Source organism: Anser cygnoides, chromosome 1 (assembly GCF_040182565.1).
Source record: "Anser cygnoides isolate HZ-2024a breed goose chromosome 1, Taihu_goose_T2T_genome, whole genome shotgun sequence".
In the NCBI taxonomy this organism is placed as follows: domain Eukaryota; kingdom Metazoa; phylum Chordata; class Aves; order Anseriformes; family Anatidae; genus Anser; species Anser cygnoides.
Genome location: NC_089873.1, coordinates 156,829,060 through 156,854,824, shown reverse-complemented (window position 1 = coordinate 156,854,824; position 25,765 = coordinate 156,829,060). Strand labels below are relative to the sequence as shown.

Here is a 25,765-nt window from a genome sequence, read left to right as displayed (position 1 = left end):
AGTAAGACCAGCAAGACCATTCTTAAACTGTTATCATTATTATTTTTAAATTTAAATATCATTTTAACATTTAAATATATAAAACAATATTTGAGATTAACTTTCTTTGCATAAAAGGCATGGAAAAGTAATTTGACCAAATAATCTTCTAGATTTATAACGTGTACATAGCATACCTGGATTTTCAGTTTTTTTCTTTTTTTTTCTTTTTTTAATTTTATTTTTTAATGGAATAAGCTTACAAAGAACATTTGCTTCTCTTTAAGCAGTATAAATATAGGTAATGAAGTCATGCTAAAGTAAAATAGTTTGCGTGAACTCACGAGGAGCTAATTCCATTTCATTAACAATAGCATTATATCTTCTGGCTCTTTTTATACCTTTCCATGACTGCCAAAAATTTATAGTTTTCCTAGAAGTTTCATTGAAATGTTATGGCAGAGTTGATAAATATTAGGAATAATAAGCACAAGATTTTCATACAAGATTAAAACAAACAGACAATCTCTGATAAGTCTTTTGCCTTTACTGTATTTTAGACACTTACACGTTATAAATTAAAATAAAAGTGATAGCATATGATAGCATGAAGTCATCAGTGCATCAGTATTGAAGTCCATTCTCAGTGGAACTGACACCGTGGAATGGAATGGGTTTTTAAAAAGTACCTCAGTGGGAAGTAAACTGACTCGGTGGGCAATAAATTGGAAACAGTTTAATAGTCAAGGAATGAGTTTTGAATGAAGGTTAAGAAGGTACTCCAACTGTTCAGTCTGTTTTATCTGTTTTATGGAGCTGTTGTATTTCTGTCACTTAAGTATCCTGCTGAAGGCTGAGGCAAAACTGGAGCTAGTGTTTTTTTCAAAAAGCAGTGGTTTTGATTCAAGATAGTCACTTGCACATATCAATCAAAATGCCTTGGCTAGTCTTTAACTGTTCCCATGGAGTACAAAAAGCTGATTGTGGTTGCTGGTGTCATGAACGGATGGTCAGTGCCTTTTCTTATACCTTAAAACAGATAAAAGTCATTGGAATGAGGTCCTTCTGTGACTATGTTGTCATAATGTTAACCAACTGTTGAAGTAGCTTTCCAGGTTTGCGTGTGCTGTAACTGAAGGAGAAAGAAACCACAAAGTTGTGGATATGTGTAACCTGTGTACCTTAGTACTGTGATTTTCACTTTGGATATGTGAATGTGTGTTTATGAACAAGTAACCATACTCTGATTTTTTTTGTCCGCTCTACAGTATATGGTTTCCTTACATTTGTTCCCTCTGTGATTTGCTTTTTAAAACCTTATCATATGGGTGGCTCTTCATGTCACAGAGGTTGGGAAGGATGTCTGGAGATCTGTCCAAGAGGTCTAGGACAGGAACCCTCCTGTTAAAAGTTTATTTTTATTTTTTTACTGTATTTCTCAAGAGTAATCAGCTTATAGAGGTTGCTTTGGACTGTTCTGTTGCCTGTGTCTACCTCTGAGGCTCTCTGGCATGTGATTCTTTATTTGTAGAACATTTACTTATTCACAAAGGTGAATTCTCTGGGAATTTTAACGTATACAGTCATCTGTGGTACATACATTTATTTCTATGTGTACTGGCCTGTGTGTTTCTGGATCTGTTTTAGTACTGTACGTTGACATAGTCTGCAAAATGTGTTTGAATTACCTCCTAACTCTTATTTAAAACAAACAAACAAATAACCCCAACAAATGAACTTAAACTTTTACTCCACCTAATCAATAACAATGAAATAGCCCTTAACCCTCCCCCCCAATCAAATCAAACAACTAATAAAGTATTGGTGTTGTGAATTTCAGCATTATTCTCTTAAGCTAGAGTGAATAGTGCAAAAAGTACATCTTAGAAAATCAAGGATTTGTTTGAATGATGTAATAACTTTCTATATCTGTAATATACCACTCTGAACAGCAGAACAGCCTTTTTTGTGTGTGATAAAACGTCTTTGTGTCTGCTCTGAATATGCCATGGATATCTATCATGGATATCAGTCTCACCTCTGTCCCTGGAAAGGTGTTGGAACAGCTCGTTCTGGATGTCATCTCCAAGCAATTGGAAGAGAAGAATGTTATGAGGAGTAATCAGCATGGATTTACCAAGGGGAAGTCATGCTTGACCAACCTTGTTGCCTTCTATGATGGCATCACCAGCTGGGTAGACGGGGGCAGATCAGTGGATGTCATCTACCTTGACTTTAGCAAGGCTTTCGGTACTGTCTCCCATGACATCCTGATAGCAAAGCTGAGAAAGTATGGGACAGAGGAGTGGACAGTTAGGTGGGTTAAGAACTGGCTGACTGGCCAAGTGTGGTGATCAGCAGCGCAGAGTCTGGCTGGAGACCTGTGACTAGCGGCGTTCCCCAGGGGTCGGTGCTGGGTCCGGTCTTGTTCAACATCTTCATTGACGACCTTGCTGAGGGAGTAGTGTCTGCCCTCAGCAAGTACGCCGATGACACGAAGCTGGGAGGAGTGGCTGACATGCCAGAAGGCTGTGCTGCCATTCAGCGAGACCTGGACCGGCTGGAGAGATGGGCAGGAAGAAACCAAATGAGGTTTAATAAGAGCAAGTGTAGAGTCCTGCACCTGGGAAGGAACAACTGGACATATCAGTACAGGCTGGGGGACGACCTGCTGGAGAGGAGCTCTGAGGAGAAGGACCTGGGGGTCCTGGTGGACAACAGGTTGACCATGAGCCAGCAGTGTGCCCTCGTGGCCAAGAGGGCCAATGGGATCCTGGCGTGCATTCAAAGGAGTGTGGCCAGCAGGTCAAGGGAGGTGAACCTCCCCCTCTTCTTTGCCCTGGTCAGGCCTCACCTGGAGTACTGTGTCCAGTTCTGGGCTCCCCGGTACAAAAAAGACAGGGATCTCCTGGAAAGAGTGCAGCAGAGGGCCACAAAGATGATACGGGGCCTGGAGCATCTTCCCTGTGAGGAAAGGCTGAGAGACCTGGGTCTGTTCAGCCTGGAGAAAAGAAGACTGAGAGGGGATCTCATCAGTGTTTATAAATACCTGAGGTGTGGGAGACAGAGGGATTTGGCCAACCTCTTTCCAGTGGTTTGTGGGGGCAGGACAAGGGGCAATGGCCACAAGACAGAGCACAGGAAGTTCCGCACCAACATGTGAAAGAACTTCTTCATGGTGAGGGTGACGGAGCACTGGAACAGGCTGCCCAGGGAGGTTGTGGAGTCTCCTTCTCTGGAGATATTCAAGGCCCGTCTGGACGCCTACCTGGGCAGCCTGCTCTAAGGAACCTGCTTTGGCAGGGGGGTTGGATCCGATGATCTTTTGAGGTCCCTTCCAACCCCTTCGATTCTGTGATTCTGTGATTCTGTGATCTTCTGAAAATAATTATATGTCACTTAAAAATATATAGCTAAAAGATATTGAAATATAGCAGGCGTTTATTTGATGATCATCATAAATTAATTTTATGTATAAGCATATAGAAAGAAAGATTAATTGAAGCCCTTGAGGCCCACAGCAGTTTTTTATAGTAGTTGACATCTCTCAAACTGTTGCCTAATTAAAACTTTAGTCCTACACGGTGTTAATTCAGGTGCTTGAAATGTTAAGGATGCTGTTACAGGAATCTTTGAGGAGATCTCATTGTTGTCTCATTCTGTAGTGAAACACCCATCGCAAGAGAAGCTTTTGTAGTTTTATCCTGCAGTGTTTTCTTATATTGTGGTACTAGGATCTAGTAAAACTCTTAGAATGCAGTATTTTATTGTGTTTACCTCTGTTTGTAAGAAATTTGGGTGGGCTGGCTCCCCAGTGCAGTAAATGTCACTGTAACTCTTATCTGTTAACTTCCCTCTCATTTGTGGTAGCCCGTAGTGGTGACAGAGCTTGCAGGACAACATTTGGTGTATCTTTGCATGTGCCGAAGGCAGCGGTGATATGGAAAGGAAAAGCCAACACTTTGTTCAAACTCGTTAGCCACCTAGTGTGGGCAGTACCAACATAGCTGCTTGATTACTATGCAGCGAGGGTTGAGTTCGATGACTGCATGAGGAACGGGTTTTTACAACGCAGCAAAACCTTTGTAAGTACTGACTGGCGCTTGCAAATACTTCATTTGCTTTCTCAGATCAGTGTGTTCTTGACTTTCCTGGGACCTGGGTGTGGTAACCTGTATGCTTCCCTAAAACTTAAACTGTGTCAGCTTCAGAATAGCCACGGATGGAGAAAGAGTGCTGATTGCACAGCTTCTGTACAAACCAGACCAGGTAGGGCTTACGAGGTCCGAAAGGGAGCATCTGAATCCAGGTGAGAAATCTGCATGAACGCTGCCCACCATGTTCCTCGGTGGGCAGCATCACTGACATTTATTCTCTCCACTACACATATATATATATGTACATATATACATATATATGTACATATGTACATATATATATGCCTAATATGCATAATCCACTATGCCTAATTTATGTGGGTTTTATATTATACATGAGTTTTGTTTATTCAGTTTCTTTCTTGTCTTTCCAGTCTGGGAAGTTGGCTGTCCATGCGTACAGCTTCTGTAGAAATAGAAGCCGTCACTTCCAGCACACGTTGAGTTATTCACAGCTGTTTCTGGAAATGTGATCTTGCACAGAAAAGCTCCTCTATTTTTAAAACCAAGGAAGCTGCTGAGGCATTGTTACGGGACTAGGTGTGTGGTACAAGATGTCTCTTTTACCATTTTATCTTTAAAACCGGGTTGTGCTGTGGTACAACATACCACTGTGGCTTTACTGTCTTGGAGGACTTGTAGGTGTTTAGATGGTAGTCCTGTGAGCTGATTTAAAATGGTTATGAAACTACAGCAGAAGACTTCAAGCCAAGATAAACTAGCATTTTCTCAAAAAGAAGTCCTGTGCTCCTCTCTCTCATTTCAAGCACTGCGCCAGTGCTTGTTTCTCTCTCTCCCTCCTCCCCAGCTTCCCAAAGCTTGCGTAGCTGTGAAATTAATTGGGTTGGAGAACCATCTTGATTAAAATTAGCTGTGTTTATGTTCATGCAGCTGCGTATAAGGGAAGGAAAGCAGTGAGAGGATAACAACTGGGGCTAGGAGAGCTGAGACAGTTCCTTCTTCTGCCAGCTTGATGAGTGCCATAGGTTGCAATCAATCAGTTGAGCTTATCAGCTGTAGAAATATCCTATACAGTTGCAGCTTTGGATCACACTCAGATCAACAGCGATATGAAATTGTGTCTCTGTTAAGTCGTAGCAGTTGGCATCATAACGTGCAGTTAGGATTCACCAGTTTTCACAGGTTACATTTTTGGGGAGAAGCATGCGTGCTGAAACACCAGGCATACAGCTTTAAGGAGTCAAAAAGCATTAGAGAAATCTTTCATCCCTGAAAGTTTCAGACTAATCCATCCCTTTGCCATGAAGAAATAGACTCAAAAAATCAAGGAAAAAAAAAAAGAAGGCTATATTCCTTTAGTCCAGAGAATGTAAAGATTAAATTGGTTTTGGAACATCGCTTAATGTGTGGCATTGTAAATCAATTTTGATACTGGAAAAATGTCTAATTTACTTTATGCCCAGAGATTTTGCTTCTTCTTCTTCCTCTTGGTCTTTTTTTTTTTTTTTTTTTTTTAATTTTCTATTCTTTTTTCCACCTACCATTTTTTTCTTCCTGGTGGCAATACCCAGAATCTTCCCTGGTTTTCCATGCCACTGTCTTGCTATTCTTATTGTCTTCTGTTTCTGTGTGTCACATTCCACCCTTATTTTCTGTTTGAATCCTGTTTTCTGCTCTTTCTGTCTCATGCATGTCCCAGCCACCCAAGCAGCAATCCTACCAACCAGACACAGGATCTGAGCAGCTTACAGGCTGAGGTCTAAATGCAGCTGATATTTGAAACAAAAGGCCATACAACAGAAAGCCAGAGGCAATCCTTGAGCGACACATTGAAAAAAAAACACAACTCTTTTCATGTATGTCAGAGCAGGGAGGATCCTGCTCACCAAGTTCAGACCCTGCTGTCTGTGCATCATTAGCAAATACATTTTGTGTCTGCCCCATCTCCGTGAGCTGTGCTAAACCACGAGGGACTTTTCTGTGAGTTTCACTGCTACCTGCAGGGCTCTGACATGCAGGACTGCTCTCAGTTGTTTTGCACAGAAGCTGCTCCCGTAACCACATTTGTTAATTATATTTCAAGGTTGCTACGTGAGTGAAAACAAGCAGGTTCCTGGGCCATGTATGAAGCAGTTTGGTGTGTTGATGGGTGCTGGGTGGTGGCCGTCTGGGGCATTTGGGTGGGCTTGTGTGCTAGGTGGGAGCCTTGGCACTGGTGGGTGCAAGCAAAGTGAATGGCAAAGCTCCCTGACGGTCACTTAGTCTGGAGGGAAGGGAAGGGGCACGGCAGCGACCCGGAGACCAGGGACAGGGCTTGGCAGCTAGCAAGGCACATGGCGTGTTGTGGCTGAAGACTGGGAGACTTAATTTAATGATGTGGCTGGCCAAAGTAGTGGATCAGGTTGCCACGTGAAGTCGTGGAAATGCTCACGAGTGGGCACAGCCCCGAGCTGCCTGCTCAGACCGGCTTTGAGCAGGTGTTTGGACTCAGTGACCTCCGTAGGTCCCATCCAACCGAAATGACTCTGTATGATATTAGTACATCACGGCAGACTGGCTGGATAGCTTACATTTTTAGTGGTGTATTTCTAATCCGAGGGTTTTTTTAGTGTCACATATGCAACTTAGTCTATTTATCTTTGGGAATTACATCATTGTTAGCAAGATGCACACTGACATGTTGAGAAGCATACAGGAGAATAAGGTTTGCCATACCATATGAAATCCTCTGGTCTGTCCGGGTGACAGCTAGCTAGCTATTGCCACTACCAGACCTTTAAAAGAAAAAAAAAAAAAAAGAAAAAAGAAAAAAAGACTGTAGGGTCAGTATGGGATGCTATTATGCTGTCTTTTCCTCAATTCTGTTCTTCCATAAGCAGTTGGGCACCTCGGTTTCATTAATTGTGACAAATCCATTAATGCCAGTCCCTTCTCAGTTTCGACATTGACTAACTTTGGCAATCGTTTCTGAAATCTTACATAGCGCCTAATGGTTTTGTACTATTACCACTTCTTTTGTTGGCTTTTTATTGACTTACTGACTGTCCTCTTCCGTATGGAGAACAGATGGGTATCTATTAACTATCTGCACATAGACCACAGAGGCTTGCTCGTAACTTTTTAATAAGATAGTAGATTGCTATTGTTTGCTCTTGATCCTCTTTGAAGGAAACTATTCTAATTCTTTTCAATCTCTCTGTATTAGATCTTTTTTGCTACCTTTCTTTGAGATAACTTTGATGTCAGCATTTGTACAGATTCACTGTATAAGTAAATCTGTATTATAAGTATTACATAGCGTGTACGCATGAATGCATATGTGTATTTCCTATTATTCCCCCATCCATTATTTTTGTTTTCTTAGATCATGTTTGTTTTAAACTGCAATTGCACTTTCAGTTTCATTGAACGGTTCATACAGGAGCTGTCTCTTTCCTTTTTTGATAACTGTGAATTTATAATCTGTAATGGTCTATAAAAAGCTTAAATTTTCACTCCAAGGAGCCTTCAGTACTGTCAGAAAGAATTAAGGGGTAGGAATGTATTACCCATTTGGAAATCATTTGTCTTGATAGTTGCTTTCTGTAGATATTGAAGATTAATATTAAATTTGATATAGTGAATGTGTGCATAGACTTATATTTTCATAATACATTTCTGGACAATTACTCGCCTAAATGCATTTTCATGTGTTTAATGTAGACTTTTGTTCTATGTCCTTCGTATAAGCTAAATAAGCCAAATTCAGGGAAGAGGAAGTATGAAATTCATACCAAAATGGAAATCTAAGTCTAATTGTTTGCTAATGAAAATTATGTCATAGACCAAAAAAATCCTGAAGTTGTTTGTGGTTTCAATTCGCTGTAGTTACTACTTGGAATCCAGAGCCTCTCGTCCTCCCACATGTATGCCTTGTTCCTTTCCAGATATGCTAATCGCTACAGGGGGCGGTAGGGAGGATCACAAGTGACAGTACCAGAAGTTTGCGCATCTATATGTGGCAATAAGGAACCGCGGACTTCCTTTAACAAAGTACCTCTGAACTTTGTATTCAGCAGGCTTGAACCTTCATCTCTCGAGTTTTCTCTAGGGATTTTCCTTGTCTCAGGTAGGACTTTAAGGGCCAAAAATAAAATACACTGCTTATTTAAAAAAAGAGCAAAAGCGATAGATCTAACCAAATATGGGCTATGAAGGGAAGGGCCATGAGGTAAGATATTTGAAGTGCCTTATTTTAGATGTTTAGGTCCATATCTTTTCCCCAAAGATGTATGCAAAGGTTCTTCATCCTAATCCAGATCCTGGAATTATTAGGTAAAGAGTTTGTTAGACGGTGTTTAAAGATTATTTGCAAACATCTGTCAAGAGTGGGCCAGAAAAGGAAGTAATGGTGCCACTTCCTTGAGTGAAAGGGCTTTTAGTTGAGGGAAGTGTGCTGACATTCAGACGCTCTTTTTAATGTTAGATTGAAAATGCCTTCACAGCATTTGATTTTCTGAAAAGCTATTTTTATGTTAAATGCATTTCTTAACATTTGGAGTTATTCCACTATTCTGCAAGTCTAATTTATTTAATCGCATGTCCATCAGATCCCGAATTTCATGTATGTCGCAAAGTGCTTTTCAGCAAATGAGGTTTTAATTGTATTTCAGAGATAGCGGTCGAAGTAACAAATCTTGTCTTTACACCCATATTGGAACCTGATACGGATTGATTAAATGGAGAAGCTGCTGTAAAATTACTTTGTCTTATTAACTGTGCTGTGCACTTGGATGCAAAATGTATGCATTGCTCATCAAAGCTAAATGATGGCGTGAAATTAAATAGAAATATTTTAAGATGTAAGATCATACATATGCTTTTTATTAGTGGATGAAACCAAGCCCTCACTTTCTTACCTTTGTGGAAAAAGTTAACAAGTAGCGCAGTGCATTTCTGCACATCTTAACAGTGTCTGTCATGTGTGTATTCCTTCCACTTCAAACTCTTCTTAGTCCCAAATTAAGCTGCAAATTTTTTTTTTTATTAAAAACCACTTCTTTTTATGAAAGTCTCCTTGAAACTATACTTGTAGTGATTTTGTCAGACGTATGTTTTCATGCTGCTGTGAATATGTGTGTGTGCATGTAAGGGCTGTTGTCATGTTCACCTTGAGATACTCATTCTTCACGCGGAAGTGCGTAAAGTTCTCCTGCCACTTCAACTCCCAGTCAGGTTCTTAATTATGAAGGAGCTGGCAATGAGTGGAAACAGTTGAATAAAATGAAAAAAGCGCTCCTTTCATCCTGCAGAAGGGGATGCTACTGGCAAAACTCATACCTCCTTGTGAATTTGTAGTTCCACGTGCACCAGATGCTGATGCAACTTCACAATTATAGTAGAAGTACTACATTTTAATGCAGTGTTTAAACTTTATAAAAACAGATTTTAGCTATATTAGATTCTAACAGGTTTTAATAATGTTAAATGTAGTATCAGCTCAGTTAGTTAAAAACAGTATTTTAAATAAATTTTAAATATAAACTTATTCCCCTTGGCTTTTTGCAGGTTTTTGGACAGTACAGGCATTGTGATATGACCTCAAGGATGCTGATTTAAAATCTAGGAAGAAATATCTAAGACACAGACTCATTTTACGAAGCAAATTAGCCTGTTATGGAGTAGTGATGGAAACTTTTTATTTAATGATTGTCTTGTCTGTTGTATACCTAGTATACCTACTGCTGCTGCAGGAGGGTGCTAAGTGCCTTTGCTATGGGGCTGAGCAGTGCCTTGTGCTGCTGGTTTTGATATGACTAGAAAGGAAATACCGGTGTTTCTGAAGGAGCTCCATGCTCTTCATCTTGTGCAGAGCATAAACACAATGGAGTAATGACAGGTTTTGACGGAGTGGTTTGAATATTGTCGGTGAAGTAATTGCAGGCAGCTAGCCTGGGGGATAGAAGTTGATTGTGAGGTAGTAGGCTACCCGAGAGGCATCACCCTGTGAAGCAGCAGTGCCGTGCTGATACTTGTTAACTGGCCGTTGTGGCTAAGGAGGAAGAAATCCGCCTAGTTGAAGACGGAGCATTTTTCTTTCATTTGTACTTGTTGCTTAAATGAGAGCTCATTAGTCAAGTTTAACAGCTAGTAATTGCATTGACGGCTCTAAGTGTTACTGAATCAGCACCAGAACACTTAAAGTTATTTATACAGATTTACTGTGTTAGTAACTTTTGCATGAATAATTATGCCATTTAAAACTTAGCCTATTAAGGGGTCTTCATTTATATCATCAATAGTGAGGGTTCTCCCTCCTTTTCCCTTTAGTGATCTTTTAAGCCATTTTCTTCATTTATACTGGTATCTGCTTCATTTGTCATTGCTGAAGAGTAAAATTATCTAGTTTTAGGAAAGTGGCTTTTGTAACAGCTTGTGCATAAATATTTTGGCGGCTAATGGTTTTCGAGGAGATGAGAATGTTTTAAAGTCACTAATCGCAAGGAGTTAGTAGCTCTCTGCTCCTGGGAAGCTAATACTTTTTAAAAAACTTTACAAAATATCAATAAAGTGATTTTATTGAAAAATATTAAACTCTGTGGCAGCTTTTTGTCATTCAGTTGCAAAGCAGAAATGCCTTCCAAATATTAACTATTTGAATGGCCCTTAATAGTCATATAACAGATCATCTCTGTAAGACTGTATCGATTGGTCTAGTGAAGCGCTCACTAGTTTTCATCCCCGTGACTGTCCTGTATAGCAGCATACCTGTATGCATTTAAAAAAAACACACAAGCTCTCAAAAACAGCATTAAAACACATGTAAATAGGTGAGGAGGAACGCTGGTTGCTTGTTTGTTTTTTTCAGTATTGTATAAGGGTACAGGAAAAACGAAAAGCTGGACTGATTTTTAAATGGTATTCATGCTGATGTAGTATCTGTGTGAAAATTGTCCTTGTCCCCATACACGTGCAAGAGTTTCTACAAGGGAATTGCAGTCGGTGTTAGCCAGGGTCTGTGGATATTTGCACACATCCCATAGTTTCCTCTATTAGCTGAATATTCAAGGAGCCATTCATTGTGCTTTAGGTTGCTTAAACTAGTACTTTGGCACGTCGGACCTGAATTCCTGCGAAAGGTGGCACAACCCTCTACGATACCATGTGCCACCGTGTTCAGAGTCTAACCCTGCGTCTCTGACCTTGGTCAGGCATGGCTTCTGCTGTATTTGTAATGCCTGAGGCAGTGCAGCTCTCTGTAGGGGGCCTGATGGGGTGAAAAGGGGAGTCAAATACAGATTTAAGGAAACAAGCCGACAAGGCTATTTAAAACTTGCTGCATAACCAGGTAAGCACCCAGTAGCTGAGACACTGCGGTGTTTTCTGCCCTTTATTGGGACAGGGAGACTGACGGTTTTCCACGACGTGCTTTGACAGGCGGTTTTAATCCCAAAAGCGTGGTGCAGGGCAGAAGCCTTGTCAAGGCCTGGCAGCGCTGCTGGGAGCCTTCTCCGTGTGGCTGCTGCTATTAACCACAAGATGGTGCAGTAAAATGGATTGCAACCCGTGCGCGTTCATGCTTCTGAGTCACTAGTGCAGGAATATTCAGCTGCCTGGAGAGGGGAAGAAATCAAGAGGAGGTTTGTAAAGAAGTCTAGGGGTAATAATAGCCCGTTGTTTAGAAACTGCTCAGAGTGGTACTTAGTGCAGAGATGGTTTTCTTCTAGATTGCAAGTGTCAAACTCTCTTGCTGTATCTTTACAATCTTATTCATTTTTATTTTTTTAACAAATGAACTTTTTAACTGTGTGTTTCACTTGTGAATTGCATTTTGTTTTCCTCCTTTGGCCTTCAGTAGCTTTACTGCTAGAATAATACTAGGATGTGTTCCACTTTTTCCTTTTTCTCTTGTATTATTTGAACTTTTTTTTTTTTTTTTGGCAGAAGATGCATTATTTTCTTGTCTCTAAAAAGGTGTTATCCAGGTTGTTACCACAGCAAAGCATCAGACTCTTCAATGCTTCCTGTCTTTTAGATGCTGTTTTAATTCCTGTACGGATAGCCACAGAAAGCTGTACATTCTGCCTTAATGCATTCTCCCTGTTGGACGCTGGGTGTCTTGGACCTTCTCAGTGGAGATAGGAAGTTCAGAGAGACCTGCCAGCACCTGCGTTTTTTCAGAGGCCACAGGAACCTTGGCTGACTCAGTTGTTTGGGGAAAATACTTTTCTTCTGAGGCTTTAGCTAGCTGCTGTCTGCAAAACTGACAGCGACTGTGTCAGTAAAAGGTCCTTGATTTTGATCAGCGGTTCACCCTTCTTGTCTCCTCTCTGCAGGCCTCATTCCAGCACTGCAGAGTGGCACCATCCCTGCCTCAGGGCCAGGCGAGGTCCTGCGTCTGCCTGAATGTGTAACCCATGCTGGGCTGGGAAGTAAAAATGTTTTTATCCTCAGCAGAGCAGTTTGAAGCCTCTTCTCGTTACAGTGGTTTGTGGTGTTGAGACAGTCTCCATGTTCAGCTTCTACGCCGGAATGGCATGCTGCCTTCAGTCCCTGTCTGCAGGTGCCCCTGGCTGAGTGGGGTGGTTGGTGGCGATAATTAATTCCCCGCATCAGCAGTGGTGTCACCACCGCTGGCAGAACCTACTATGGAGTGGCTCCTTCTTGCAGGAAGCAAACCTGTAACCAGGACCAGGCCCTCTAAGAAAAGCACCAAGAAATACTCTTGATGCATAGAAAACATCAGTTATCTGAAGGTACTCTTCACAGCTTGGATAAAACTCGACTTCCTAAAATTAACAAGGGCTGATTGTTTTTGCTGAGATTCCAGAGGCAGAGCCATCTTTGTAATCAAACTCTTGGAAATCCTTGCATTTGTCATTACTGTAGCAACAGCACAGCTAACCCCACCTGCTGTTACCTGCAGTGTTTTGGCGCTGTTGAACGACTGAGAAATCTGTGCTCTGGAAGCCTTCTCTCTTGTATTTCTCTGCAGCTCCCTATCTGATGGCAAGAGTGAGCATGAACAGCTCTCTAAAGAGTGGGTACAAGTGTCCTGCGCACCTTATGTCATTTGCCTTATGACTGCTTATGTTCTTGCACAGGAGACAATCTCTTTGGCTCTCATGCTGGTGCTTAAGGACCCCAAAGCATCCAGACCTATCTGACTGCCCTCTGACATCTGTCCATAGTGGAGCATTGGCTGTGAGGGAGGCAAGATCTTTGACTCCTAATGGTCCTCTCCCATCCAGCAAGACTTTATGGCCATCTTAGATACCCTGTCTTTTTGATAAACCTGCAGAAAATGAAAACTCCATTTCATTTTGAAGTATTAAAAAAATCCTGCAAAACGGCATGAGCATTTTCATAGGCTTCTAGTGCTTGTCTGGCGTTTGTATTTGTGCTATAAATGCAAAATGACAAGTCAGAAAGGATTTTCTAGCGAGCGAGAGAAAGAGAATATGCAGCACTATAGTCCTTTTCATTTATTTGACTTGCTCCTGTTGTTGAAATCCTGATAGAGGTTTTCAAACCTAAGCAGAGTTGTCAGATACTAGTATCTGCTAGAAAGAGGCTTCATAGTTGAAGGATATGTTTAGTTCTGCCGCAACTGCCTGAATGTGTATTCTGGCTGTTTGCACGCTGTGTTCCTGCAAAGACTTGTTATCAATGCAACCTACAGCCTTTCCGTCTTGTGATTCCGAGAGAAATGTAACAGGACGTATGTTTTTCCTCATGCCCCAGATCATTATTGCTATGGATTTATTTATTTATTTATTTGGCTAAAGATTCTTAGAATACAGTCATGGGAAAACTGAGCAAATTAAGTACGTCCTTACATGACTGCCTAAAAGTGACATTGTCGTGTTATTCTCACAGTTATTTTGTGGTTATACATAGTTTTTAGAATTGTTGAAACTGGGAATACTACTGATCATGTTGTTTCATAAAGAAGATAGCTTTATAATTTGTCCTGTTTCCTAGAATGATGTCTGAATGTTGAATCGTGTTGCAATCAGAGAAGAGTATTTTGCTGTCGCTTTCAGCTTTATTGCTATTTTCCCCTGGCTCTGCTCCTTCTGTGGCTGTTCTCACTGTGGTATGGAGGTATGAATTTTTGTCTTGTGTGCTTTTTTTTTTTTTTTTGCATTGAGTTATCTGAAATCTGACAGAAGCGTGGCTGCCCGAAGTCATGCTCTTCTGTTGTTATGCCCGTGTACCATTTCCAGACCGGCTCAGTTGATGTGTCAGCCTGAAAGATGATGGTACAGCCACGGGGACTGATCCCCACCTTGTGGCCTACAATATGGAAGCGCTGATCTAATATCGAGAAAGCCTCTGTGGCGTAAACACCTAGAAGAGAATACCCTGTTCTTTGACAGGGAGATATCAAGAACAGAATCTTTTATACCCCAGAGGGAACTTTTCTGTGGCTCGGAAGAAAATAAAATAAACCATTTCTCTCAGGCTTCTCACAAGAGAACCCCCCTGAGGAGACACGTAATTGGATACAAGAAACATCAGAAATTACTTTCAGCACGTGCTTGTTTTTGGCATGCCGAACTCAGTAAAAGAAAGGAAGGCAGTTTCTAAAGGCCCAGATTTTGGGTAGCCGTGGCACACGGTTCTGTGAAACTTGTTGCAGATAGGGTGTGCTTCGCCCCCTTCAGCCCCTGTGCTTCTGGAAGGGTTTCCGAGGAGGTGTGTTTTGGGAGTGGGAAGGAGCCTTCAGGTCGCGTTGCTGCCTGCTGCACGGTAGGCTGATAGCTTATTGCTGAGTCCAGACATGACATGGAGTCCTGTGATGATCGGGGGGGGGATCTGGGTTGTCACAGAAGTTAGCTCCAGCTCGTGTTGGAGTGCCAGCAGCTTGCAGTGACAGAAGTGCTTGGAGAGCCTCAGGGGTGCTCGTGGGTTCTCACCTGAGTGCATCGGAGCTGCTTTCAGCGGTGCCTGAGCCGCACGCTGCCCCTGCGCTGTGATCCCTGTGGTGGGGAGGCATGGAGAGAAGGCAGGTGCCTCACGACAAGGGAGCTGTGTTTTGGTAGTAAGTACAGCTGCAAGCCTGCATAAATTGATAAGTGCAATAAATTAGGTTGGGGCTACAAGGGACTTGGTGGAAAAGGGAGGAACATATAGCAGCACTTTGACTTCAGACAGATGATTAGTGTTATTTTACCCACTACCACTGCTAAATGTAAAACAAATCTGTATTTGCCAACCGTATGCCCCGCATCAAAGCCTCTTCCACAGCGTAAGAAAGCACTGCATAAAAGTGTATAATGTCTTTTAGCCTTAACAAGACATCTTGTAATTAGATTTATGTAAATGTATGATGTCTTTTAGCCTTAACAGGACATCCTGTAATTAGATTTATGTAAAAGAGAAGAAACACAGGTTTCGTCTTTTGCTGTTTGAGCAAGGTTTTCTAAACAAATGTGTCTCTCTGCCCTAAGTACCGTGCTGCTGCTAGACTAATTAATCATTTCCATGCTGGATAGGGTTCATCGGGGAATGACCTACAGCTTTGAAACTTCCTGGAGCTACTACTTGTGTATGTTGGTGAATAATTAAAACTTAAAATCAGCGTTTTCCTTCAGTTGCTGAGTTGTGTGGCTTTGATCAAACCAGCGAATGCAAACTGAGTGACTTGCAATGTTAATAATGTACTACTGCTACTTTATTGCAACATCTGTACTTGTCTGACTATAACTAGAGAGGTGCCAACACATTAACTCAATACACTTTATACCTGAAATATCAGCTTAATTAGGATCATTTATCAAAATGACACTTGTTTCATAAGGCCAAATCAAATTGATTACTGTTGTTCCTGCTGCACTTGTGCATGCATTAAAAGCAAAGCTTTCAGAAACAAAGGTGTGTAAATATATATCTTGTATTGCATAAAAATGTACTGTTGGAGAAAGCTCAAATGTTTAGAGGTATTGATGTCTATAAAAGAAAATACAAACATTTAAGTGATTAAATAGTCCCTCTGATCATCACATCTGACTAGTTGCAGCCTTTGATATGTTTGCTCTCATACAGTGGGAAGTAACAAGGAAACGTTGTCACTGTTCCACAGATGGGGACCTGAGAATCAGAGACCTAGGCTCAGATTTTCAAGTGTGTTTGGTTGCCTCAAGGGCTTTTGATGGCACTAGGAGCCAAGTATCTACTTATCTTCCAAGGTTCTGGATTTAAGTAACCTGAAGATCAACTGAAGTCAACCTAATTATATCATGTTTTGGGAAGGTAGTACTCAGAACAACAAAACCATTTACAATACAGATAAAATATTAATTTATTTTACAATGAAGGGTACTTTTATAGAGGGTGAATGACGGCTGTACTAGCCATATTTCTTTAAATTGAAATCTGTTTGGATCCTCTTCTAAATGCGCTATTGCAAAATGCTGTGTGCTCAAAACACATTGAATACATTTGAATAATGTTGTCTGAACATCACCTGTGACGTGACTTTCATGCCTTGAGGCCCATATGTTTAAGGTTGTGAAGTGGGAGTGATCCCATCAGCCCTCTAGTTCCCTTGGTAAGTCAGAATTTGAACTTCAAAAAGTGAGTAGGATCAGCTGGGGTTAAGTAAATGAAATAAAAACCCAGCTAACAGAAGAAAGCAGAGCACAGCCATTCTGAAGAAGTCAATGTTTCCTCTTTAAAGATGAGGAGCTCAGTGATGGGAAGGATTCAGTTTCAGAGGTGGGATTTGAGTCTCCTGACTCAAAATTTGAGGACTGTATGAAAAGAAACGTTACATGTCATCCACGTCAGCTCTGGTAAGCTCTTGAGATGAGATGTTTACAAAGTAAGCATAGGAAGAATGGCTTAGAGGAGAGGAAAGGAATGAAAGTCAGGCCCAAAATTGTTTTGCAAACTGTATCCAGCACAGTTTTCAGCACTCTACTTTTGCAGGGAATTACTGTATAGAAAGGAGTCCTGATGCTTGTCTGCCTGAAGACAGCAGATGTTAGTATTTTAGTGCTATGGATGTTTGTGACATAGTAGTGAGCTTCTGCTGGAAAGCTGAGGGCACAGTTTTAGAATTTCAAAGGAGCTTGGCAGTTTGGAGAAGTGGTCTGAAGTACGTGAGGATTCAGGATTCTGCTCTACTCCCTGCTTTAGCTGCTAACGCTAACCCCAGAAACGAAGTATGGGAATAACTCATTTATTCTTCAGTTCCTCAGAAAATGTATGAGGTTGTAGCTGAATCACAAGTTGCGTGTAATTCAGTGACGGCTCTTCCAACCCAAACCAGTCTATGATTCTGTAATTATTCTGCCCAGTTCTGGGCACCAAATTTAGGAAAGATAAGTACCAGTTAAACACGGTGCAGGATAAGAATATTCAGGGTCTGGACTATGTGACTTCCAAAGCAGAAGTGAAGAGTAGGGAAGTTTTCTCAATGCTTAGGATAACCTAAATGAGAAGCAGTGTAGAGAGTACAGAGGGGAAGAACTCCGTTTATCTGCAGTAGACCTGCAAAGAATTAACAGCAGTAAATTGCAGTAAAACTTTTTATTTTTTTTTTTCTTCTAATGATTAGGAGACACTTAGCAGCATTACCAGTGAATCATCAGGATGTTTTGCCTGGAGATTTCAATTTCCAATCTCTGAGGTCCTTAAGAACGAAATACAAAACACATTTGTTAGGGCTGATAGTTTATTGTCCCTTGTAAATCTATTTATAGAATGGAAGCATAGAATGGAGGCATCTTAAAGCCCACCCAGTCCCAGCCCCCTGCCATGGGCAGGGACACCTCCCACCAGACCAGGTTGCCCAAAGCCCCATCCAGCCTGGCCTTGAGCACCTCCAGGGATGGGGCATCCACAGCTTCTCTGGGCAGCCTGTGCCAGTGCCTCACCACCCTCTGAGTGAAGAATATCTTCTGAATATCTAATCTGAATCTACCCTTTATCTGATCTTTGAATTTTATTTGACCTTCATGACCTAAAGTACTACTTTTTGGGGCCTGTGTACAGATGCTTTGGAATAAATGCTTTTTATGAAACAATGCATAAACAATATCCTACTCACTGAAAGCAAATGAAGCAAATGTGAACCTTATTTTGGAGACTTTGAGTGTTCGCATAGTTCTGCAGATTCATTTATTTTATTTCACTGGAAACTAAAATGTAGAGATTGATTATGTACTAGATTTACATGTTGGTTTTGTACCTTCACCACAGGTAAATGAACTTTTCAATATAGCAAAAAGTTTTCTCTTGAAATAATGGAAAAAAAGCAAAGACCAAATACACTTTGGTGCTTAGTCTTTGTTTTACCTTGGTGACATTGCAATTTGCCAGATTTATTTTTCATACTAAAAGAAGAGAAAATTGTTGCTACATTGGTTTTCCAACTGAAATTGAAAATATGCTTTGTTCTGGCCTATTTATTTTTAATTCTTTCTCTTCAGTTCTTGTTGCCTCTAGCAAAACACCACTTCACCCTAGCAAACTATTAAAAGAAGTAATATCCATACTGCGCGTTCGGCCCATTCCATCAACGCATGAACCTGCCAGAAAAATGTCAGAAGAGACTCCAGTTCCTCTCACATCACTCTGGTGAATTACCCTGGTGACAAATTTTTCACACTGATATCTTGTTTGCCTACTTTTTTTGCTTTATTTTGGAGGAACTTATTCCTTTTGTTTGTTGCATTGCTTTTCACACGTCCAGTGGCTGAAGTGTCCCCGGCATCACTGTGTAACTGTAGACACACTGAGGTGTTAATTAAATGTGAGAATTAGGACTCTGATTCCTATTTCTTGTGGAACAGAGGGTGGCATTTTGAAGAAATACCCAGACTGACTACCTGCAACAGCCCTGGTTTGAAACTCTTCATCTGCTGTGCGAGTGCTGGAAAAGGCTGAGGGCGGTACACATCCACTTCACTTCGTGGTGGTCCTCCAGAATGCAAATGCATGGCACCAGAGGTTTAAAATAATATGCCTGCTTAAACAGAGTGGCTGAAACATGGGGAATATGCTCTCTATTTTAAAGATTCGTGCTCTTATCTAATCTGCTGTTATCGTATCATGGGACTAGAATTGGAGTACCTGAAATAGCTTGTGAGATCCTTATAGAGCTATTTGCTTAATGGATAAACAGGATAAAATCTGCAAATAAGGACTAAGTTTTAGACATGTCGTTTCACAGTATTAACCCCCTGCTTATCCAAAACCCATAAAATTTGCTAGAATAGTATCAATGTGCAGTTCAGGTATGTTTCCCATACCAACCCTCTTCTGGTTATCTAATTTCCAGATCCTGAAGAATGCACGTGAGGTGACTTTTCAATGGAAAGGATTCGTGCAGGGGGCTTGAGGAATTACATTTTTTTCTCTTAGCTCTGATGCTGTGAGGGGAATATGAACTGATAAAAAAATGTGTGGTCCTGAGTATTCTCTTGCAATTAGTTAAAAGGTTGAAATAGTGCTAAGGAAAGGGTCTTTACCCCTTCAGATTTTACAATCATGGCTTTGGATGACTTTTTTGGAGGGGTAATATCCAGATATTGCTTGAAGGAGCATATCATACTTAGTTGTGTTGGTATATTGTTTTGACAAGAGTGAATGGAGTAGCTTTTGATGATTTGTTTATCAACAGTTAAACACAGAAGACATTTTTTAGGTTTTCAGAAACATTTTCTAGCAAAGGCAGTTTTGGAGGATGGTCTGTAAGATGAAGACTACCTGATACATTAACTAGCAGTGTGTCATGCTTCATTATGACAAATAGCTTCCAGATCAGCCTTGCCCATTTGCTCAGCCTTTTTTCATCCTAAGAATCACGTAGAGTCTTTTGTGGAACTTTAAAAACAGAAAAGGAATTCTTCATATTAATGTGCGTAGCATAGGGGTAGTGTTAATTTTTAGTGTTAATTTCTCTTTGTGTGCATAGGTAGTACGTCAGTGGAATTCCTTTCTTGCTAAAGAAAATTTACCAGAAATCCATCTGGGGAAAAAAAGGCAGCTGCTTGCTGTACTGGTTTATCATAAAAAGAACTTTTGCCTTTCACTTTTGGGTACCGAGTGTTTTGTGTTGTTTGCAGTCGACAGTCTGCATAGTTAGAAGAGATTTTGAAAAACAGCAATGAAAACAGTGGGCTTACCCTGAGCAATCCCAAGAAAGTTGGGGTCCCTGATTGGCAGGTAATTGATGTTGTTGAAATGTTTCCATGGAGCAAGACGTGTTAGCATAAGCCCTCTTCAGAGAGAGACTTCGATCAACACAAAAGAGTATTTTAATCTATACAATAACTACAGTTGACTTTTTACACAGTAAATGAAATCTTTGAGAATATAAATTTGTTGTTGTTTGAAAGCAGTATAAAAAAGAACTGTGTTAACACTGCTTTTTCTGCTTGTAGTAACACGTAGCCATTGCATACACGTTGCAGAAGATGAAATAATGTGACATGAGATTTGTGATAGCTTCATATTGTTTTTGGGGTTTTGGCCCAGAAAATGCTTTTCTAAGACTTTAAGGTAAGCCACCTATGAGGATGGAGAGGTCTGAATGGCTTCGTCACGGAATTTATCACTGGCAAACATTATTTATTTATTTTTAATGCATACAGCTGAAGTCCCTGCTAAACTTAGTAGTGTTATCAGTTTTCTTCATAATTCTTGGTAAATATATGCCAGAACAGGTGAAGTTACATATAATAGCAACAATATGCTACCTATAATATTGTTGTTCAGAGAAATGATTTTTAAAAGCTGTTTCCAAACTGCACAGAACTAGAGAATTTCTTCACTCTTATTACAATTAGTCTTTCAATTAAAAATGTTGCTTTTAATACTTTGAAATACATTGGACTCAAGTAACTTACAACATTTGAAGTCTTTAGTTTTTTCATGTATGCAATGTAATTTATATGACGTGACAGGAGAAGTGGATATCTAATCCAAATCCTACTTTCATCCTGGATGCTGTTTGAAAGTGTTTCTTCCAACTGTGCTTGTGTTGCAGGAGCTCCATCTGATCAGTAAGTTGGCTTGTTTTGCCTGGAAAAATATGAGCAGCTAACTAGCAGTTTTGCTTAACATTTCAACCACACTTAACTATGAAAACATACTTTACTTGAAATTTTCTGAGTTTTTTATAGAAAGTTGCAAACACATAAAGAAGAACATTAATTGATCTTAATTTCTGAATCTTTCCTTTTCTCATTTCATGTCTGTCTGGTACCACTAAGTATCACGTTTCCTCCCTTGCTATTGCAAGTAAACCTTGGTGCATACACAGAATGGCTATCTTCGTGGTTAACTGTATGAAGTTAAGGAGGGGCTGGAGGGAAGGGAGACCTTTTAGAATTCTAGTGTGTCAAAATAAACCCTGACCACTAAAACCTGAGTTAACAAGAATGCCATCACACCACTAGATCCTTTCCCTTGATTCCTGATGTACATTTATAACGTGCATTTTATCCTTATTCACAAGCTATGATTATTTGTCTGTCTCCTGACGTTACTAAGATTGTATCTTCATTGTGGGAGGATTGTTAGGAGTACATATGAGATTTAAAAATAAAGTAAAATAAATACAATTAGATTTGTGTGGCAGAGATGCTGGTTGGTATGAGAAGGGAGGTGAAACAGCAATCACTTTGTTTTAATAAATAGAAAATCAAAACAGTTTAATCATATCAAGAACATTCTGTAGTAGGAGATCTTGCAGCACGTTTACTGCAGTCTCCCATGAAAAGAAGTCGTTTCTATCATAACTAAAGTCATCATGCCTAAAGTGATAGACATCAGGATAATTCACTTCCTGAGAATGTAATTGCTGTACTAAAAATTTAAAGTGAAATTCATGTAGTAGGAAAGTAGCTATGATGACATTCATTACTGCTGTGAAAGAAAGTTCATTGGGATTTTATGCAGATGATACTTATGTGATATTATTGAAACAGTAAGAAAAAAGCTTGGTTTTAAATGGCCTCTAATTTGGAAATGACAGGCAGGAAACTTTGACCTATTCTTTTAGATCCAGTATGTGTTTCACTAGAAGAAATTGAATTGGAAACATAAGGAAATTTTTGCCGTTAACAACTAAAAAATGGAGAGAGATCAAGCTTGCTTGAAGGATGAACAGCATGTTTGCTGTTTTGTTCCTGAAGTGTGCCTGTCCAAGGCTTTGATTCTGCTCTGCAGTCTACTATCATCTTTTGACCACTATGTAGCCAAAGTGACTTCAAAATCAACTTTGAAAGTAGTATGCTTAAAAAAGAAAAAGTGTGTGTAAACAGGCTTTTAAGACAACTTATTGACACTTGAAGCAAGAAGCAAAGTTGCCAAGTAGAGCTGAGCTGAACCAAGATGTTAAGGGGTGGTGGAATTGTCTTGTGTCTCTAAAATTCTCTGACAGCCCAGAAAGAACCTCTTGAGGATTAACTCTGGGAAAGAGTTACCTCAGCCTCTGAATCTAATGAGGCAGCATTGTATCAAAAATATTTTTTTTCAAAAAATGATGGGGCTTTTAAAATCTAACTGCTACTTAACCTTGTCTATATTTGCTCATAAATTGAGAAATATTTCTTGCTTTAAATAATAATATTTGTATTTGTTCCTTAATAAAGTTTAAACTGTTACACTGTCTTTGTTAAAGCTTAACTCTTTAAACTTTAACTGCTAATTAAACCATCTTTTTAGATTGTTGTTGCAGGAACAAAGTAGCTGATGGAGTTTTCTCAAGAGCCTATTAAATCTCTCTGTACTCTATTATCAGCTTTTTGGGACACCTTAGGAATGGGTGATTGTAAAAGAAAAACTGGTAACTGATTAAAAAAATGTGTTTTTGAATATTTTTAGATAAACATTTACATGCCTGTGGAGGTTTCCAGTCCCCTAGTTACAACTTGTGCTGGATTGACTGCCACCTCATAGCCACGTTAAAGGAGAGGGGAGAAGGCAACAGCAATTTGGACAGAAGCTTCTGAAAGTGCATTTGTTGCCTATAGAGGATGCTGCTGTTCTGTCAAAAGCTAACCCCCCTCAGTGTTTCATGAGCACAGAAGCACAGAATGGTTGAGGTTGGAAGGGACCTCTGGAGGTCATCTGGACAAACCTCCCTGCTCAAGAAAGGTCTCCTAGAGCACATTGCACAGGATTATATCCGGATGACTTTTGAATATCTCCGGGGAAGGAGACTCCACAGCCTCTCCGGGCATCCTGTTCCAGTGCTGAGTCACCCTCACAGCACAGAAGTTTCTCCTCATGTTCACATGGAACTTCCCATGTTTCAGTGTGTGCCCATTACCTCTCACCCTACTGCCTGGCACCACTGAGAAGAGTCTGGCCCCATCCTCTTGACATACTCCCTTCAGAAACTTACAGACATTGATCAGATCCCCCCGAGCCTTCTCTTTTCCAAGCTGAACAGTCCCAGCTCCCTCAACCTCTCCTCATATGAGAGATGCCCCAGTCCCTTCATCATTTTAATAGCTCTTTGCTGGACTCGCTCCAGGAACACCACGTCTCTCTTGTACAGGGGAGCGCAGAACTGGCCACGATTCTCCAGGTGAGGCTTAACAAGGAGTACTACCACTGATCACAACCCTCTGACACCTGCCATTCAGCCAGTTCTCAGTCCACCTTACTATCAACTCATCCAGCCCTCACTTCCTGAGCTTGCCTATGAGGATATCATGGGAGTCAGAGTCAAAAGCCTTGCTGAAGTTCAGGTAGACAACATCCACTCCCTCTCAGTTGTCCCGTCAGAGAAAGCAATCAGGCTGGGTGAACATGGTTTCCCTTTGGTGAGTCCATGCTGACTACTCCTGATCACTTCCTTGTCTTCCGCATGCTTAGAGATGACCTCCAGGATGAGCTGTTCCACCACCTGTCCAGGGATGGAGGTGAGGCTGACTGGCCTGGAGTTCCCTGGAACCTCCTTCTTGCCCTTTCTGAAGACTGGTGTGATTTTTGCTTTCTTCCAGTCCTCAGGCACTTCTCCTGATTTTTCTCCATGGCCTTTCAAAGATGAACGAGAGTGCCTAGCAGCGAAGTCTGCCAGCTCCCTCAGCACTTGTGGGTGCATCCCATAAAGGCCCATGGACTTGTGGATGTCAGGTTTGCCAAAATACTCTATAACCTGATTCTCCTTGACCAGGGGAAAGTACTCCTTTCTCCAGACTTCTGGGTCTCTTGGGTCAGGGATTCCTGAGGGCTGGCCTGGGCAGTGAAGACCAAAGCAAAAAAGGCATTCGGTATCTCTGCCTTCTCTGCATCCTCCATTACCAGGGTTCCTGATCCATTCGGTAGTGGGCTCACATTTTCCTGAGTTTTCCTTTTATTGTTGATGTATTTGAAGAAGGCCTAGCCTTTGCACTGGTACCTGTGCTCCTTGCTTTCCTTGTGTTGCTCTGAAAGGAACTCCAGCTCTTTGTAGATGTTGCCCTGTATTGTCTTAAATAAAGTTTCTCTTCACCTAAAACTCAAAACAAATAACATTGATTTATTTATAGGTGAGACCACTTACAAGGGAGTTGTACTGGACAGTTGGCAGACAGAAGGTCACTTTACAGACTCTTGTAGGAGACTTGTAATGTGAATTTGCTTTTCTGAAGGCTGTATTGTGGACTATCAGTCTGTTCGCTTCAGTTCATGTAATCCAGGTAATGGTATAATTTGTAATGCTTAAAACATTGCAACAGTGCAAGTACCATAAGTTTCATAAGCTTGTTATATCTACTGCCCTTATCTCCTTGGCTGGGGCTTCCCTGAAGGAGACCTGTGTCATATAAACAGTCTTTCTGACTGTTGAATATCTCCAAGATAGTCAACCAAGAATTAATCAATGTCAGCATTTGAAAATAGTTGGAAAAAATGAGATTTGGATTTCCAAGATTCTCGCATTCATCTTTTTCCAAACACTTGGAAAAAAATTCTCAGCATTTGTACATGTACTGTTTCTAGTCTAGGATAATTGTAAAAAGACATTTTTCTGCTTGTTATAGCACAGTATTTCCAATGCATAGTCTTTAAAAGATGCCTTTCATTTATCTGAAATCTTCTGTTTACATTTTACGTTTACAGAAATAACTCTTGACATTACAATACTTGTGGCTGAAGTACTGTATGGAGTGAATGTGAAGATCGTACTGCAATTTCTCAGAACAAGAATATTCCTCTGTATTATTCTGTACTTGACACTAGTCTTATTATGCATAATACAGATGCGCTGAAAAAAACACAGTCGTCTTTTCCTTGCAAGTTGAGGCAGGAGTGACAGGAATTCTCAGAAGGACTGATGTACATTAGAAAGACAAAGGAGGGTTTGTATTGCATCATTAATCTTTTTTGTTAGTTTATTTGTGTAATTTGTACCTTTTTTGTTAGAATATGGTATAGGATTTATCCACATTTGGTTCAGAAGTTAGTTACGCACATTAAAGTTTCAGAGACGTGGACATACTGGGAAGAGTCCAAGAATGACCACAAAGATGATGAAGCACCTCTCCTGTGACGAAAGGCTGAGAGACCCCGGACTATTCAGCCAGGGGAAGAGGAGGCTCAGGGGGGATCTCATCAATGTGTATAAATACCTGAAGGGAGGGTGTGAAGAAGAGGGAGCCAGGCTCTTTTCGGGGGTGCCCAGTGTCAGGACAAGAGGCAATGAGCACAGCACCAGTGCACCAGGCAGCACTTCCGTGCTG

At 40.7% G+C, this 25,765-nt stretch overlaps 1 protein-coding gene and 1 long non-coding RNA gene across 2 annotated transcripts in view; both read left to right on the top strand.

The window, feature by feature from the left end:
- Window positions 1-25,765, top strand: part of HS6ST3 (heparan sulfate 6-O-sulfotransferase 3) — a 313,685-nt gene that overhangs the window by 36,317 nt on the left and 251,603 nt on the right. The gene's annotated exons all lie outside the window — the stretch shown is intronic.
- On the top strand, window positions 244-25,440 carry LOC136788372 (uncharacterized). The gene is made up of 3 exons (XR_010827186.1): window positions 244-16,876; window positions 18,518-24,724; window positions 25,146-25,440. It is a non-coding gene; the product is annotated as an uncharacterized lncRNA (long non-coding RNA).